Source organism: Larus michahellis, chromosome 15 (assembly GCF_964199755.1).
Source record: "Larus michahellis chromosome 15, bLarMic1.1, whole genome shotgun sequence".
NCBI classification, from domain to species: Eukaryota; Metazoa; Chordata; class Aves; order Charadriiformes; family Laridae; genus Larus; species Larus michahellis.
The window spans coordinates 4,845,521-4,864,776 of record NC_133910.1 but is presented as its reverse complement, the minus strand read 5'-3'; the positions used below and the strand labels follow the sequence as shown (position 1 = coordinate 4,864,776).

Here is a 19,256-nt window from a genome sequence, read left to right as displayed (position 1 = left end):
AGCACTTACATGCAGTCCACTGCCATTGCACCCAAAGTACTTCCTCACGCAAGGGGTGACCATCGTCACATGTGGGAAACTACAGAGACTCATATCTCGAGTGAAGCAGAAGCACTTATCCAGAAAACCATTTAACCATGCTTCAGTTCTGAGATAAAACTGACACTGACCTCAAATGACTCGCCCAACCCTACAGAGTTCATCTGTCATTCTTCCCTGTCCTCTTTTCCTGCCAAAGCACACTTTTGAGCAGGCCACACTTTTGCAACGTCAACCATGCTGGTCTGTGAACATCAGCAGCCAAGGACAGGCTGTGTTCACAATACAGCACACTATGGGGACAAAGGCAATCGGGGTTTACATGGCTTCTTGTCTCCATCACCTCCAGCAAGTCTTTTACAGTCAGTTCAAAAGCTATCTGCCTCCTTATGAAATCCTAGGGAGTTCAAGTACCAGTGAGTCCTTATGGCCTTATCAAAATGTCCGAAAGGCCAAGATTGTAATTTCTGACTATATTCTGATACAGATCTCAGGACACAGTACGTCTTAAATAATATCTTATTGGAGACTTGCACACATATCCCACACTTTAAAAATCATTGTTTACCTAAAAACTGGAATATGTTGTCCCCGGCCCACCTTAATTGCTTAGAAAGGCTGGTGTAACCAGCCAAGAGAACTGGCAATAGGCAGAAGAAAGGTTTTTGAGAAAAGAACTTGGTTCTTCAGGGGAGGCAGGAGCCTGGACCACCCCTTGCAATTGTTGCTAAACATTCAGGGATCCTTGGAAGGCAGCTCAGTCAGTGCCGTGCTAAGGGAAACCATAGCTACACACTGCTTAGAGCTAATTAGGCAGAGAGGAGTTACTGCTGTTTCTATACAAGACATGAGTGGAAGCAATAGATCAAACCCAGATCTTGAACTCCTGTAGTAAACACAAAGCACATCAGGAGGAGCTGCTGGCAAGCCCAGCATCTGAGAAACATGGGAATGTGCTTGTGACCCCATCTGTAGGCATCCTAACAGCTTCTCTGAAATTTCACAAGCAGGGGGATGTCCTAGATAATGGATGGGAGCCCAGCTGCCCCCAGATGAGGGAGTTTCCTTTGTGCACGAGTCCCTAAGTTATTTCAGCAGCATCTGGCAGTGACGCTCTTGTTAAGGCTGCTATTTATAAAGCCTGATTGTTCGTTCAGGGACAGCTCTTGGCATAGGAGGTCTCAGGAGAGCTGGAGTGATCTGGTTAACAAAACATCCAGCAAGCTGGGAAATCAAGTCTGCTTTTGATTTATAATGCAGCAAACTAAAATTATGATTTGCCAGGCTCATTTTGGCACTCTCATAATTCAACTACAGTTCTGATTATTTAAAAAAAAAAAAAATAATTAAAACCCCACCAAGTTTAATTACCATAATTATGGAAATACTCAGAGTGAAAAGGACTTGAAAATAATGAGGCAAACTCACACAGCTCGAACTCCACCAATTAACAGGATGCTAGGTTTGTCAGACAAGTCGCAGCAAAGAAAAACTTCTCCACTGGCACCATTGCAGCAGAAGGGACAAACCCACCTCGTGTCTAGGTTTTATTACAAACCTATTGCACCCTCTTGTGCTGAGGTGTCAGAATTACTTTGGCTTGGCTGCCTTGAAACTAATTGCTCTGCAGCACTTGACCTTCAAATCAGCTCTCCTGCAGCAGACTATGGCAAAACGTACAGCATCATAGCAGCAATGCGTTGAGGGCTGCTACGAGTGTCCAAGTGACAAACTAATTTTCTGTGCAGGACTGAATATTGCTGACTTCCAAGATTTTGTGGATCCCCCGGATCTCTATTTTGCATATATGACCTCAGATTTTTGTTGAACTCAAATGATATCAGAAACTTTGTAGAATCACTTCGTAGATACAGCATCCAACAAGTCTGCTTGGCCAGACAGAGCTGAACTACACCTTTTTCCTAGGAGAGAAAGAAGTTAAACACCTATAAACACAAAGAGGATGCCTGTAAAACGTGAATATTTCTTCTCCTGCATTGGTTCAGGCCTCAGATGGGGGTACCAGATCCAGTGTTTAGTGCTGTGTTTTAAGCAAAGCACAGAAGTGGAGCAAGTTCAGAGGAAATGAGTAAGAATAAAATGTCTAGAAAACACCGCCTGAGAGTTCACTGGCTGAAGGATCAGGGAGTGTCCTGCCTAGGAAAGATCAACAAGTTCCCCTTGGTCTTCAACTAGGCAAGAGGGAACAAAAACGATTTTTTCCTCTCTGCTCCTGGTTGATAGGACAAGGAATAACAACGCTAATTTGAACCATGGGAGATTAAGGTGAAATATTAGGAAGACAAAAATCTCCTCAGTCAGGCTGTTAAAGCACTCCCTTACTGCAAATTAAAAGCAGATTAGGCAGGTATGTCAGGAATAACCTAGGTAGAACAGATCCTGCCTTGAAGCAGCAGGCTGAATTACATGTTTTCTCGAGGTCCCTTCCAGGCTGGTTGCTATTGTGTTCAGCTCTGGAATTGTTCCTCTCTGATTAACACCAAGGCTTGTTTTCAGAGTATCACACACAAGCTTGTTCAACAGCTAAATACAAAAGTTCTTCTCTGGCAATCACATACATACACAATCCCCAGCACTGTCTGTCTCCTGCTGGTAACGCCAGCGGTAACACTAATTTGCGGCTCCTGAGCACCGTGAAAACAAAACATTTCTAAACATTTCACTGTCCTAACTGCAAATTTTAGTCTGGGTTAAAGCTGGTTCTGTTACAGCATGAAAAATATTTCAGGTACAGAAAATGCACAAACACCGCAAGTCCCTAAATCGATAGACTAAATAGAAAGCAGGATCCTCAGCTGCTGCTGTCAGCACAGTGCCACAGCTTTCCCTAAGCCAGTGCTGGCCCATTCTTTCCCGAGGATGAAGTCTAAAGAAAAATATACTAAATAGCAAAGTTAAAAAATAAAATAAAAAAAAAAACAAAAACAAAACAACTGGGGACGAGATCACCATAAATGCCTTGTTTTAACAGGGATAACCTTCCCTGCATCTTTTCCCCATGAACGCACGCTGCTGCAGCAGAAGCGGGGGGATCTGGCCAGGTTTGCAGAGTGCGGATGGAGAGGTTTCCGCAGCCTGGCTGAGGGGTGGGTAGGACGGGCCTGCAACAATTGAAACTAAATTGCATTCTAATCCATGAATCAAAGCGCTCGCAATTACCATTTCAAGGCAGGTGAAACAATAACAAATAAGGAACAAAGCGATGTTTCAAGTCTGTGCTGATGCAGTCAGTACTTACTGCAGAAACTGCTAACTGGACACATCTTACCCGGAGCCAAGGTGATTGCCTGCGATAGCCCAGTTAATCAAGAGTGAGAAAAATGAAAGTGTAATCTCCTGTACCTTAAAGCAGTAGTTCAAACCTCCTCCCGCATGCACCCAAGGTACCTTTTGCAGTCTTCACTTACATTTAAAAACGGGAGAACAGAAGCCACGCATGAATTGGGCCAAATTGCACGTTGGCTTAGAAACAGCGCAGCCTCTTCAACACCTCAGTATGGGTTAAAAAAACCCCACGTAGGTCAGTAGCAAACCAAACACATCTCACTTAACATGGTTTGACAGTACACAAGACAAAGATCTCTGCATTGAAGACTTGACAGTTTTGACAAGATTTACATAAAAAAAACAGTATTACAGACCTAGATTGTTGAAGTGGTTTTTTGTATTATTGTTAGTCAAGTTCTTGAAACACAGGTTTCTCCCCCAGAAGGCAGATAACTGCATACTGATGACAGGTTCCTCTACAAATCTCTTAGGAACTCCTTAGAAGTGGTCCCAAACCACACGTTGAAAACCAGTGGTTTCAGTAATTTCCTGGTATGCTTTTCTTTGTCTCTCAGTCCATCTAACCTCTGGGCCATAGGCCATCTCTTGCAAACCCGCCATCTTTAACACTCCAACTTTCTCTTAGCAGCTGAAGAGATCTGCACCTCAGAAGGAAAAAGCATTATCCACAGCCAGCACCATGAAGGCCTTTCAAAATTAGCAGCAAAGCCTCAAACCAGGCTCTGAAGTCAACAGAAAGGCAACATGGAGGGAGGCTGAAGCAGCTAGCGCCCCAGCAATCAGCATTTCTACCCTCAGACTCAGAGAAAGGAACTGAGGCACAGATGGATGGGGGACAATGAGTCTAAAACCAAACTGGGACAAAGTCTCTGAGATATGAGTGGATCTCTTGGGGGCCTTCAGCTGCCAAAAATTTGCCCTACTTTTACTTTCAGGTGCATTGCAAGGGCAAAGGTTGCTGCTTGCTTCATTGAGCTACTGATGTTGCCTAACTCTACACAGCAATTCATTGTGAACAGTGCCAGCTATTCGGCAGGAATGACGACTTGGCCAAACTCTGTGTTTGTTATTGGACTGAATAGAAACAGCCTTAACTAACAGTGGGCTTTTGGCAAAACAGGTACAGAAACCCAGCAAGTGTTATTCATCCCCTGGTCCTCCCAGCTCAGCCTGCTATTAACACATATGCTAAATCCCCTATCAACAGTACTGGAAGCCATGTAGGTAAACTGAAAACAAAGCTGGCCCTTTCAGATGAGCTGATGGAATAGGAGTGCTAGCCTGCGCGAGAAGAGAAAGGGGAGGGGAAATAGCTAAGCCCCAGGCTCTGGGGAATCCACGGCTGGATGATTTCTGGGCACCCATCCTGCTCTTGTTCTCCTGGAGTTGTAGGGCATTAAGTTCACATCCACGTAGAGCTCACGCTGCTTTGGATCTGGCGACAGTGACGCCCCATCTAGCAGGGAGTGAGCTCCTCCGCTGACAAGCAGCTGGGTCAGGACCCAGCGATATCCCCTCTGCAGCCCCCACGCCGGCTGTTTGCCTTGGCCAGGGCCACAGGCAGCAGCTGAGCTCAGCAAGTTGCATTTTGAGCACAGCACCATTGCAGCCGGCGTTCTTTGCTGGCAATGTGACTCATGCTCCGAAGGTCACCTTCTCCTCCATCCCCTGAGCCAGGGGGAGGAAAGAGGGGAAAAAAGGAGGAGCGGAGAGAAAGGGAAGCTGATTCTCACCACAGCTGCAAGCTCCAACTCTAAACTGCTAACCCCTTTGCTCCTTGGAAAGCTGACTCCCAAATCCCTAGGTGTTTCATTATCTCTTCCACTCCCTCCCAGAGTTTCTCTCAGGTAATTGTTCCCACATAGCATCTGCTTCAATCTGAGACAGCTTCCTCCTTCACTATAAGATTTTTCAGCGTAAGTGAGATGATGGCTTTGCTTTGTCTCCCTTGTTCCCTGCATAAGCCGTAAAAAGTCTGAGAGGCAAATAAGCAAGTTTGTGCAGGGACAAAGCTCATACCCAGTTAGAATGGGAACTACGATCCCCAGGGGAAGCGATGTTGTTTGCAATACCGAGAAACAGACTAAGCACATAATCAGAAATAACCTACCAGCCAGATAACGTGACCAGACACTGATAGATTTGCCTTTAGACCCCATCCCACTCACACACACACTGGTAAGAGATTCCTCCACCTCCAGGAAGAACAAAGGGATTGTCATTCCCACATTGCTGCTGATAAAGCAGTGGTTTTTCAGAGAAGTCACCATTCCTGCTACAAACAGCAGTCAAAAGGAGCTGGGAGAACTAGAATCTTTGGTCCTGGTTAGGTCATCGTAACCCTCGCAAGACAGGCGAGGAATCATGAGCTCATCCCTTGGCAGGAAGGGACTGACTGTAGTTTGCAATATTCATAGTAATTTGTGTAATTTAATGCAGAGGGTGAAGTTCTCAGCCAGGGTAAATCAGAGCAATGTCAATGTTGCACTATTGAAGCAGCTGGATCAGCCTGTTAATAAAGAAGTTAACTCTTTTTAAAAATTTCTTCTGTTCACCTTGAAGAGGACCCATTTAAAACTATATACTGGTTTCAAGTTGCTGTTACTGTCAACTAATTGCTACCTGGTAAATGCTGTAAAAGCCAAAGTGCTCTCCATCATGGGTTTGTCTGATTGGATCTGGGTAAATGGAAAAAAGCAGAGAAAGGATGGTTCAAAGATATTTTAATCAAGTCATTAGAATGCACAAGGATAATCATGAATCTCAACAGGCAACTAATTATAAAAATAATTCAATGACTAGCTTTTTAAAGTGTAACAATGTTCACTGCTCCAAATTCAATCCTGCTGCACATTCCTGGAAGGGCCCCAGTAGCAGAGAGGAGATGGTCTATCAGACATCTCCAGCTTTTCCCATGAATAGAGACTTAATAGCAGGCAGCAATACTTTTCATTGCTTTCTGAATTAAGCACAGAGAATTACTAGAGAACTGGGCACTACAGTGGAGTACCGGCAGCAGACCAGGTTATGAACACTGTGTATTCAAGAAGGGCAAAGAGATGAAGGAGACTGAGCAATGTGACACATGTGCTGGTCCATGAATAAATCCTCCCTTTTGTCCATTCAGGCAGCATTATTCCTATTAAAAGGCAACAGGCCAATATGAAAAATCAGGTGCCAATCACAGGCATGTACATGCCCGTGAAGTTCCCTCAGTCTGGGTGCACATCACTGAATTTGGACTTTGGTTCCTTTTTCTTCTCCACCTCCTTGTTCAAACAGGCTGCTATGGAAGCCAGAAGGGTTGTTTCCTGACAGGCAGGCCCAAGAAAGCCCAGTTTCCTCCTGTGCTAGGTTCTGGGAAGACTGCACTCTGGCTAGCTCTCTTACAGCAGCTTGAGTATCACCTCCCAGGAGAGGAAAGGGACAGGATTCCTCCTGTGCTTGCCACCCATCCTACACCAGCAGTACTCCAACCATGGCAAAAATCACCCCAGCTTACACACAAAAGCATCAGGTCCAAAGGTTTTATACTGAGCCTGAGGCTTATGGCCATGACCTGCAGCCACCACTGCGCCTGCGAGTAATTTGCTTTCGTAGAAGCAGGCTTTTGGATCGGCTTTTAAACTGAAGTCCAGCTGCCGAGTAGGTGGCCACTTAATATCTCTGGGTACTTTCAGAGAAGATTAGGTGAAAGTCCAAATCCAGGTTGACATTCCCTCTCTCCGAGAAACAGGCCTGCAATAAATAAGGCTGCGTGCAAGTTGTTGTTCCTGCTATACCGCTCTACTCAGCCACTTACTGCCAATATGTTCCTCATTAGCACTCTGGGAAGCTGCGAGTGCATAAGGCACTCTGTGCAGCCCCATTTTTATTCTATTCTCAAACACATGGAAACACTTTAAAAGTAAGAGCCTTGGGACCTGTGCAAGGGCGACAAGTGACGAGATGAGGAGAGGAGACCAGAGCCAGCCCCTGACAAATTTGAACCATCCAGTCTTTAATCCACAACAACCCAAAAAAATTGATGCTAAACAAACCTAGCCTTTTTCAGAAAGGAGATTACATGTGTAATGGAAAAATTACGGGTATGGGGAGTCTGGCCTACAAAAATTGGTTAAAATTAAGAGCCTTCAGTTTGCTTTCCATGATTAATGGAACTTCCCCTACATGCAATTCAGTCAACATTTCCATCCCCCTTGGAGCCTATTGAGAGCCCCCTATTTTTTTAATTTAAGGAAAATGGAATTTTAAGACTTCATAACATTTCCATAACTTACCATGACCAGGTGATTAGCCATTTCCCCCTGCAAATACCATCTCCCTCATGAGGCAGAGCTGGCAACCAGGGGAATGGAGGGCTACTGCCTTCAGATCTCCTACTTGGGACAGCATTTAGGTCTTTTTCAACCTAAATGATCCCATGATTTTTCCTCGTAGTGCCATTGTAGTAAGAGGCAGGAGCAATGCCACAAAGCAAAGCACAGAGCTGACCCGGTTCTTAGAGAAGAAGGTGGCATCCCCATACTGTTGGGCCTGATGGGTCATGGGGATGCCCAATACTCTCCATAAGTGAAAGGAGGCTTTACATAAGCAAATTTCTAATGAAACAGTTGAGCCCTAGCACTAGGCAAAACAGAAATAGGCCATTAATGCCAACCCCACAGGACTTTAAGAGTTAAAGCTGTTGGAAGAAATATTTGTGCATGTGCTTTCATGCCAGTGGAAACATAAGAGAAAGCCTAAACTCTCTGCACTGGCACAGCAGGTTCAGCTTTGATCTCTCAGGAGGTTCATTTCCTTCATTAGGCTTTTCTTGAAATTCACTTTTATGAACCTTTTAATTTCCCCCCTGCATTTTCCCCCCCATAAAAGCCTTTTTAGATTCATTCAACAAAGGGGCAGGGTGGGGGAGGAGAATCTCATTTAATTGCCACTAAACGTTACCTGAAGCTGCTAGTCATGTACAGGGATGCTGGAGCTGTTCATTGTGTGAGACACAGGAACTGAAGGAGGGAAAAACCCCACTAAGGCACTAATAAACCATTAAAAGGAACACAGGGAGGAGAGAGAGGAACAGAACCACAAAGCACCGACAAAGGGAAAGGTGAGGCAGTACAGGGAACAGCAGGGAGATCTCCAGCAGAACTTGGCTGGTCACTGCTGCAAAACAAGCAGAGCACTTACAACCCACATCACCCACATCACCCACAGTCTCCCCTCCGTTTCATCTCTGTTGGTGCTGGATAGCTGATCAAACCAGAACCTCTCCCCATTTCAGGTGTCTGCTCTGTAAATACAGTATGATGACACAACCCCTTCCTCCTAGCAGGGCTGCAAGGCTTAAAAATCCCAGACTAAAGGACTTTAAAGAGGGTTGAACATCCCACTATCCAAGTTCCAGCACCAAGTTGATTACAGCATTTGAGCAGGTGATTTATGGCTGCTGTTCCTATAAGGACAAGCATGGGAACAGAGGGGCACCCTTTGAAATACCTTCCTCTGCTGACTGCAGTAGGGAGAATTTGAACTCTGCATCTATTTCTGATAGCTCCTTGCAAAGAAAAAAAAAAACCCACGTCCACATCATCTCATCTGACTTGTATGCAAGCTGCAGGTAAGTGTTGAGTTCACTTCTCCAAATGGAGACCTGGGTCCTTCTCAACAGCATGCCACCTTACACCACAAAAGTCTTTTAATAGCAAGGGATGGAAAGGTATTGCCTGGGTTGCTGAATACAGCCCCCCGCTATTGTAGTCTACTGGACTGTATAATTCTATTCAAAAGAAGCAGCTTCATTTTAACAGTAGTTTGTGGCTTTACCCCCACTATTCCTATTAAAAGCTTAACTTATGATTAGCCAATTACTTGGAGTTAATTTAAACAATGAAACAATCAGAGCAAATTGTAAGACTATTCACCAGCTCATTCGTGTAGATGAACTTGCTTAAGTCCTTGGAAGCAGATACTGTTCTTAATGAGAAAACTGTGTCCAGATTCCTGCTTGGGCTGTAGTGAACCCTCAGGGGTTGTGTCCTCTGACACGAAGGAACAATCCCCATTTCGCTCTCTCAGCCTGCTTCTACTAGAGAAAGAAAGAAGTTGTCATTTCTAGACAATTTCCGAGGGACAGATTCTGACCTCAAACAAAGGAGCATGAAACATGAATCCACACAAGGAAGGCTATTCGGTTATTCTAGTTTTAAGCCTGGTGTAGCAGAGATGAGGTTCTGCCCTGCCTTTTCGTTTCTGATGTTCACTTAATTCACTGTAACATGAACACAACTGCATTTAACAGGACTCAACAACTGCAATAGCTCACAGTATTTCTTTAGTCCTGGAAGCACAGGCCTCTGCTTTTCTGCTACATCAACCCCAGGCCTCCCCCCTGCCCAAACTCAATTTCAATTACATTTAACAAAGCTAGGTGGATGGGCAGCACGAAGTCAGATGAAGTTCAGCGCTGACAAATGCAAGGTAATGCACTTAGGAAAGGATAATTTGAACTACACAGGAAAAAAACCCAGAATGCTTTTGCGAGATAATCATCTGCTGTGCACAGAGAGGTAGGGAACTGAAAAGCCTATAATGGAAAAAGATGGCAAGTCCTTCCTTGGGAAGTTGCTCACCCCAGCTCGCAGTAATCTGAGCTCACCCTAACTCTTGCAGCACTGCAGCAACAGAAAAGCTCTGAGAGATCACAGAGAGACTTCTACGCAAGTAAAGCTCGAACGGAGTTTGAGTCTGGTGGAGTACGGGAAAGGACACATGAAAGAGCAGCTCTTTGAGTGCCTCTGAGTCAGAGCAAGCCGAGTGTTCTGGGTACCCAGCTGCAAACCCCAAGGCAGAGAGACTTCTCCCCCCAAAAAATACTTGTTTTAGTCCAGATGTCCGGGAGTTATGAAGCCCTATACAAACACATTAGCCACTGGTGAATAGGACCCATAATATGATAACAGTCATTTTACAGGATAGGATCCTGTATCAAATGGGTTCCACAATGAGACCCTCTGCACCTGTACTGCCTTAGCACATCAACTCTCCTCACACAACAGCACAGCTTTGAGACCCAAACCCTCTCTGTGCTGGAAAGACAAGCCAGGGTGGACACGGGCACACAGAACAACTACTCCAACCTACACTCAGCAATACATAAGCTAACCAGAACCTCAAGGTCTCTATAATGCCATCTAGATTTGCCGGAGAACAGAAGCAACTGCACACACAGCCTCTCCCAGCAAGCGCTCCTGGTCGCCACTGCCACCAACCCGTGTCCACACCCCACACACCCAGGGGAGAAGCTACATCACTTGCTCACACCTATACAGCAGGGTGGAGAGCAAGCCTGACTCCTCGCTCCCCATCTAGTGCCTTGAACACCAAGGTCTTCCCTTCCATACACCTTAGGGGATCAAAAAGGGGCAGCACAGATGTGGGGAATGCAGCAATGCCTGCTCAGGGCCTTGCCAGCCTTCCCTGACTGCCTGCAAGCTATCAGCCCACCGGGGAAAGGAGGGATCGCAGACCCCACGGAGCATCTCCCAGGCTGGACCCCGGGCAGGAGGCAGATTTAGTGAAGTGTGGGGCCACCTGATGGCAAAAGCGGGCAGCGCTATTCAAAGCATCCCGAACGCTGCGCTGCTCTGCTCCATTCATCTTCAGTAATTGAATGCATGCCCTAGGGGGGTACACTGTGCAGGGGCGAGAGGAAGGGAGGGGGAACAGTATTTATATTTGTCTTCCCAGATTTAGTTTGTCTTTATCTCCAGCTATTTTGAATGTCATGGGGAGTTAATGAAGTCATGTTGTGCATCTGCAACGCATGGAACAACTTCTCTCCTGTCTCAGCATATTAAATTCTTTCTTACTTACACTAGGAGTTACAGGGAAAGAACAGACACAAAGAAAAAGGGAAGAGAGATAAAAGGAAAGCAGAAAGAGACAAGGCCGTAGAAGAGAAGAAGGAGGAAACTCCCTTTTTTTATTTCAGCTCTCGAAGTTGCATCACACAGCTTTTTCTAGCCCCTTTGCCATCTCTCAGTTGGAGATGCCAACCCTGGAAGAACTCTCCCAGTCCATTTGGCAGGACATCGGAACAGCCTCTTAAACATTCATTAAACATCACTTTGCTCCACAGTCCCCTCCCCACTACAAACGCAAGGCAGGGTGGGGACACACAGCAGAAATGTATCCTGAGCTGTAGCACCCTCCCCGGTGGCAAGTGGCACATCCCCAGGCCCTGGCGTAACATACCTGCAGCCACCAGATCTCCCTTCTGAAACTAAAAGGACATGCCATACAGCAAGACTTCAGTGCTCCCACCACAGGCACAGATACTGCTCCGTAGCTGGATATTTTTAGTTGTTCTTCCTGTACTACAGACAGGAAACTGAGGCAGACAGCAAATACAGGCTCAGATCTAGAAAGGCATTCTGGCCTCCAACCTCTGTCTTAAGACAATCCCTGGCTTAGACCTCACCAGTCATTTCCAAGAGAAGAAACAAGGCAGTGGCAGAGAAAAGCCCTTTCCCTAGGATATCCCTTCCTCAGCTCTCCACTCTCCCTTCTGGGAAGAGTACAGACTTTCCTTAATCATGGACCTCTTCTCTTAGAAATTAAGATCTTCCCTTTCCTGGCACTTCCCATCCTCCCTCTTTCCCTGAGGCAAGATCTGGCACACCTTAGATGTTCTGGTTTGGCCTGAAGTTTTATTTAGACTGCTCCTTGCTTTGGGGATTCTCTGTTTATATCATCGGAGGGTGTTAATAAGGGCAGAATGGTTTCCAGATCCACACCAGCTGACTGGATTTCCTGAATCCACGCCATCTGTAAAAACAGAAATGTTCCCTTCTCCTTGTACACACAGATAAATGCATTAAGACTAAACCTCCTGGGGCAGGAGTACAGGAGAGGTTTGGACTTCTGGCCAAGTGAAACCCAGCAAGCTCTGGAACGAGGTACAGAACTACCATTTTTAATATGGAGGCTCAGGTGAAGACATGAGAGATCTCATCGCTCTGTAGAGCAAATAGAAGAGTTTGACATTTTAAAAAAGCACACTAAGGAGTTTCTGGCACCTCTCATATGCATCTGGCACTGGCCACCCTCAGAGACACAGCAATATGCAAGCTCAGGCCCTGGCTGGTGTTACAGCACTTGTATATCCCTGTCATTCAGCTCTTCCACTTCAAGGCAAGCTTCTCTGGAGTCACTCACACACGACAGCACAGCGCACTAATCCAGATGCTTCCCAACTATGCAAAGAGGCAGCACAGCATGAGAGGTGCTCAGGAGATGGGACACTTGGCGTCCAGTGGCTGGCTGTGCAACAGGTTTGCTCATCATCTGTCAGCAGGAAGGGTTTATTTCTTGTAAGCCTGACACCAGTTTGATAACAAATTCCCAGGTTGGAGTGAGCCATGCACACCAAACTGGGGACTGAAAATCTGATGTCTCGGCCAAGACTGATGGCCTCACTCACACCAGTGTTCATCAGGTTCATACGAAAACCGTAACGTTATATAGGCACTGGCACGTGGAGGTGAACACAGGGCTGAATCAGCTTAATGTTTCCACTATTCGTTCTCACCATCTAACACAGCTAAGTGTTGCCCAGACTCTTAGGAAGAAAGTGACAGCTAGCACTATAGCCAAAAAAATTCATTATTCTAACAGACCAGCACAAAAATCACTCTCAAGTGAAAACAGGCTAAAGCATCAAAGAGTTAGGCTGGCTGAAATAACATCAGCAAGCAGCTTTGAAACACTCACCACGAAGCAAGCCAAGGTGGCGGTCAATGAGTTAAGTCCCTTATCCAGTGACTTGCACCCAATATGTCTACTGGGTTACCCCAAGAGGGATAATTTTGTTAGTTCAGCAAACTGCATCAGCTCAATGCATCTGATGAGCTCTGCAAGGAAGGAGAGGGGTAGACTTTACAACCAGGAGCAAGAGCAGACCTACACAACCTACCCTCTTCCAGCAGGAATGAAGTATCCCTCAAGCTCAGCCACAGCGTGTCCCTTCCTTCACTCTAAGTTGTTCCTTTGATAAAACTAGTCCTGTCTCAAGAAGGGATGAAGATGCAGCAGCTAAACTGGAATAGCAACAAGCTATTAGCTAATTTACAAGGCCTTAGGAGTGCTCCAAATCATGGGGAGTCCTAGCCAATGGAGGCATGTATCCCCCCACCCTCTGCATCCCAACTGCAGAACCAGGACACTTTCCTCTTCCTATGCCAATAGTGCTCATATGTCTTAAGTCTGATTTGGGGATGGATCTGGCCTTTGCTGACCAGTCCACAGTCCCCTTGCAGGTGAAGGAGCACCTAAGGGAGTAACACCGCGTGCCCAGATGGGTTGTTTCATCCCTCAGAACAGTCATACAGTCTGCTCCATGAACGAGCAGTGGCTCTGACCACTGAAGCTGACCATAACATATCTGCCTAAAACTTTTAGTTCCTAAGCAGACTTGACAGCAGAGACCATTTAGTGTCAAGCATCTTATTTAGCTGCAGTGGAAATGAGGATATTCCCCTTTGGAAGCTTCCCCCCGCCCCAGCTCATTGAAACCCAAACACCCAGTTATGGTTTTCTCTCATGTGGATATAAATGCTTCCTACAACATGCATCTCATACGGCTACAATACTGCAAAGGACAGAAAACATTCGCAGTCCAATTCAGTCAAGTTTTCTTTTTTACATCATTAAGCCAACCACACCCCAAAGCTGATACAGGCGCATCTTGCACATGGCATCTCCAGCAACCACCAAACAGGCTGCAAAGTTGCAGGCACTGTGCAAACTCCACTGCATTTGGCAATGATGCTGCTGACTGCCCAGGGCACGACAGGACACGAGAGCTGGCTCTTGGCTTGGCTTCCAAGTGAAAAGAACCTGTGTGCCTTTACAACAAATCCAGTCACCAGTTTGGTGTTTCTGAGGAATTTTGCTTTGTGCTGGCATAAATACTGCAATATCGAGATTGTCAAGGTCTTCAATCCTTGAATGTGTTCAGAACTGCAACTTGAACCCTAAAATAGAACCATACTGCTCACATTATGCCAACGCCTCGTTTAGCACATGACAACTATTTACCTCAATTAAAAGGAGCAATTTGCTACACATTATTCTTAAAGCCACCAAGCTCCAAAAGAGCAGCCCTGCAAATACTGGCCAGAATCCAAAAGCACTCCATTATAAACAATCTTACTCTAATACAGAACTAAACTAATGCATATACATGAAGTTTCATAACTTAAGTCCATATTCTGTAGCTTCCATCCCATCAAATTAGACAGAGTTCACAAATGCAATTATTTCAGATTCCAATGCAATACATGAACTTCATTATATCTGTATATTTTACCTTCATTAACAGAAAATCTGACCATCCCATTTGATTTCAAGGACCCTGAAATGCATGACATGCCAAAAGCCACTAATTTTTTGATAATTAAGCTCAGTTTTCTGCTCTATATTTCGTGTTCATTGTAAAGGGCCTTGGAAGATCATAAGCAATGAACTACATTCAATAGCAATGGACCAACTAATCCCAAAATCCTCTCTCAAACAATAGCCAAGAACAAGCACTCCCATTTTCAACTTCTTTATACTTTAGCCAGCCTCCCAAAAGTCACATTATATGTTCATGGTTTAATTGAAGTTTTAAAAGTATTCCCTTCTGCGGTTTTTATTTGCTGTTGGGGTTGTTTTTTCTTTAAAAAAAAACCTACCAAATTTATTGCATGTGTCAGAAGCTTCCTTACCCCGTTTTTATTTTTATAGTAAAAAGTTCGTTATCTATAGCGATATGATGACTTCATCTCTGCCTCAGTTTCCCTAATCCATAACATTTACTCAGGTGATCGCAGGGTAATTGCTGTGATGGCAGAACTAACAATCACTGTTCTAGCCATTAAAGCATTTCATTGTTTCACACCATTGATTTCTTCTCTAAAGTAATTAAGAGCATGAAAGACAGGAATGAGCCTCATTAGCTCCCACAAGTACAGGCATCCTCCAGCTCCTCCACGAACCTTTCCAAGGAGCATCAACTCCCAGTATGTACATACAGGCATGGAAAGCAGCAGCGGGTTACTTGCTGCAGACAGACTGCAGTCCCTGCGCAGCCTTTCCCATGCTGTGTAGCTCAGCAAGCTCACTGATCTCTCTGATGGCTGTCTTACATGCAGCACGAAGCCCAACAGGCGTTACTTTTGTTCTAAGCTCACTGGATGATATCCTAACAAAAATCCTGCGCTCCAGCCTGTACATATTGGATATTGGGAAAGAAATGCAGTGGAGAGAGCTACGCAGAGCTATCAACTCCAGCTTCTCTCCTTTTCCCTTAAACCCCATTGACAGCCTCTCAGAATAAAGTAAGCCATTTGCTGGATCTCCCTTATCTTATTGTACATCAATTTGCTGAAACATTCATGGGATCACTACGCATTTCATTTACCCTTAAGGCCAACCCCTCTGCTTATTAAATTAAGAAGATGAATGAGAGATTTGCTCTCTTGCTAGCAGCCCAGGGGATTCATTAGTCAAGTAAATGATTGCACTTGCCTCAAGTTATGCTACTGCAATGTTTGTAATGTGTCTTCTGATCTCAGCTCCCCATGCACTTTTTGGAAACAAGGTTGGCTTTCAGACAGGTCACATTTAATTCCAGTCATTTGACTTCAGCAAATAGAAATAAAGGCCTCAAATTCACTATCCTATTCCCTTCCTTCGCTCAGCCCTCCAAACGTTTCACAGAACAGACACACAAGGGGAATGAAGAGCTACATGTAAGCTACCAATATTCATGTAAGCTACCAATATTCATCCCTTTTATGTCTGTATCAAGCACAGTTACCATTTTAGCACTGACATGAAGTACAGATTTGGGTACACAGTGACACATTGCAGTAACAGAACTGCATTGGGGAGAAGGGAGCATTTCCACCCCAAGTTAGACCATTAAATAAGCATGGAGGTAACTTTTAACAAGCTCTCTTTTGCCTTCCAGAAAAGAGCTGGCTCTAGGTAAATGCATCCAGAGGACATCAGCACTTCTGCATATGATATTAAGAAAGCAGGGAGAAAACAGCATCCCAGAAAAAAGCTTAAAATTCACAGCCCAACCTGCACTGAAGCATAGAGGGGAAAGAGACTGGACCCAAATTAACTCCAGGGAATAGCTGTCCCCAGTTTTGCAGGGCCATACCACAAAAAGCAGAATCCGGATGAACAAGGCCCACCATCACGGTTGGGTGAGCACTTCAGCAGTGAGATAAGCATCATAGAACAGATCCATTTGCTTCTTGTGTAGCTAGCCAGAGGGTAAGATTGCACATCTTTAAGTCACTTACAGGTTGTGTCTTGTACGTGGACCACTGGAAACAGCCTGCCGCCTTCAACAGTAGGGAAGTGTTACAGCAAAAGGCACAGTTTCTGGATAACAGACCTGCAATGAAGCACATCCCACTTTTTAGCAATGACAATAGCAAGAACCACAGCACTTGTCACCCAGTACAACTCCTAGAGGTGCCCAGGTGACTGTGCACTCTGCTACAAAGCTACAGAAGTGAGTCTGAAACAGCAGGCATTGGGAAAACTGCCCAGTCTGCGAAAGTTTCCCAGCAAATCTGTAACCAACCAGAGATGAAAGATGTGAGACTTTGGGGCTGCTCTGTTGCCAGCATTGCACCTAAGTAAAGAAGCAGAGCAGGCAATCACTTAGAAATGCATCACAGGTGCAGTAGGAAAGGGATGCTCTCCATAGCCTGGGAAAGGAGAGGAGTGTGTGCACTGCACACTGAGCTACAGGTGAGCGTGCAAAAAGGAGGGACTAATCTAATGGCAGCACCAGTGAAAAGGGAATTAAGATGTCTGTCTGAGCTAACGTAACTGTCCTCTCTCTCCTTGCCATTGCTCATGATTCAAGAGCTTATTTACCTCACAGCTTTGCCACAAGTTTCTCACCTGACCTTCATCAAGTCATTTATCCCCTGTCTATAAATAGAGTAACATGGCAATTCTGCTGCATCTGCAGGGAGTAAAGGTTTTTAGACAGGACTGATTTGAGCGTGAACACGTCCAGGGTTTGCACAGCACAAAGCACATATTGAGGGTCAATTTGAAAAGTATAGAACAATGGAAGAGGGTTTTTTTCTGCTTTGCCATTAATTTCACATGAATTTTTGGTAAAACCATGGCCAGTCATCAGCTAGGTGAAGCTACATACCAAGTCCCTGGTAAAGATACATTTGCTTAAAGCAGTATCAGGACACGGTTCACAACGAGGTGCCACTCCAGGGAAGGACGGGAGACAAGTCTGGTAAATTTTGTATATACAAAATATATTCCCAGCATAATCAGGACAAAGAATAACCTCAAAGCAGCCTGTTACACAGCACAGAATTCTACCGTGGCCAGAGACAGCTGCAAAACTCCATTTCCCTTTACTACTCTCAGCTTGCTTTAAAGGAAATCGTGCATCCTACAGCCCTATTTCTCTTGGTCCCATTAGCTGCTAAGAGCTCATCAGGCAACCCAACCCAGGGAAGGGCTCTTAGTCCTAAATCATAGAGTGGTTTAGGTTGGATCTGCATGAGAAAAGGCAAGAAACAGGAATTATCCAGCCTGTGTAGGGTTAGGATGTACTTACTATTCCTTGCCCTAAACAGGTGGGAGTTAATTACACAGTCACAGATCAGGAATCTGTCCCCAGATCTACTCACCCATTCTAGCTTTGGGTATTGATGATATCTAAAAGACTAATTTTTAACATAGCAAAAGTCTCAGCAACAGCAGCCAGAGCTGCTGAAGCATTTTGGCACGTGAGCTGCAAACCCAGGGCGGCTGCGACTCTCAACAGGGCCCCGGCCTTTTTAAGTAGGTGCAATGTTCAGAATTATGGAATGGTTTGGGTTGGAAGCGACCTGTAACATTATCCCTTTCTCCCACTAGGCCAGGCTGCTCAAAGCCCCATCCAACCTGGCCTTGAACACCCCCATTTTACACACATTTAAGCCCATTTAGAGGGCTTTCAGCTCTGCCACCTCAGGGAGGCCACAGGCCCAACCGGCCCCCGAGGCAGCCCAGCGGGTACGAACACAGTGAAGGATTTGCAATGCGCTCAGCCGTGCGCTGGAGAGGCAGATCTACAGCATTTATTAAAGGAATCATATATTCGAGGGTCTTCAACCCCAAACAAGTGTTTTTATTGCCTCCGGGACTGCCCGCAGACAGCAGCCCGGGGGGTGGAGGAGCCCCTGGGAATTGATGCGCTGCGTTCCCTTCACAACTTCCACCCAGAGAGCCTCATCCTCCGCCCTTCCCACGCGAAACACACAAATTTAAGGACCTGCCGCCATCTAGTGGGCCTGAACAGCCCTCCATGGACCTCCGCCAGCTGCCTTCGCCCAGCCCGGGCCCCGGAGCCTGGCAAACACCGCACCGGGGCCCTCCGGCCCCCCACCACGGCGCAGGCGGGGCCCCGGAAAACAGCCCCGACCCCCCGGGAGCCTTACCGCCACGTTCCCGCGCTGCCTTCCTCGGAGCCGTGTCCCGCAGCAGCGGCCCGTCCCGCGGGGAGCGCCCGGGGACGGACAGGCCCACGCAGGGGCTCCCCCCGCCGCCGGCCCGCCCTTAAACCCTCATGGACTCACCTGGGCCGGCCCAGCGCAGGCGCCGGCGGGGACCGGGCTCAGGGCGGGGTGACTCCGGGGGGCAGAGGAGGCCCTCAGGGTGCCCCGGGCGCCCGGAGCGAGTCTGCTGCCTTCCTTGGGTGAGGGCTCAGTGCGGGCAAGGCCAGCTTTGGATGGCAACAGTAAAGGTGGGGAAAAAAAGTATCTGCAAAGGCTGAGGAGGGTGCTGGGTGCTCCTCTTTCATATCTCAGGTGTGTTCCCAGGCCGAC

General features: G+C 46.2%; 1 long non-coding RNA gene across 1 annotated transcript in view; it reads right to left on the bottom strand.

The window, feature by feature from the left end:
* Nucleotides 1-18,980, bottom strand: part of LOC141751628 (uncharacterized) — a 107,360-nt gene extending 88,380 nt beyond the window's left edge. The window contains exons 1-2 of the long non-coding RNA XR_012590033.1: nucleotides 18,870-18,980; nucleotides 16,707-16,801 (exon numbers count right to left, since the gene is read on the bottom strand). This is a non-coding gene — a long non-coding RNA (uncharacterized LOC141751628). The remainder of the gene's footprint in view (nucleotides 1-16,706; nucleotides 16,802-18,869) is intronic.
* Nucleotides 18,981-19,256: the final 276 nt, after the last annotated feature.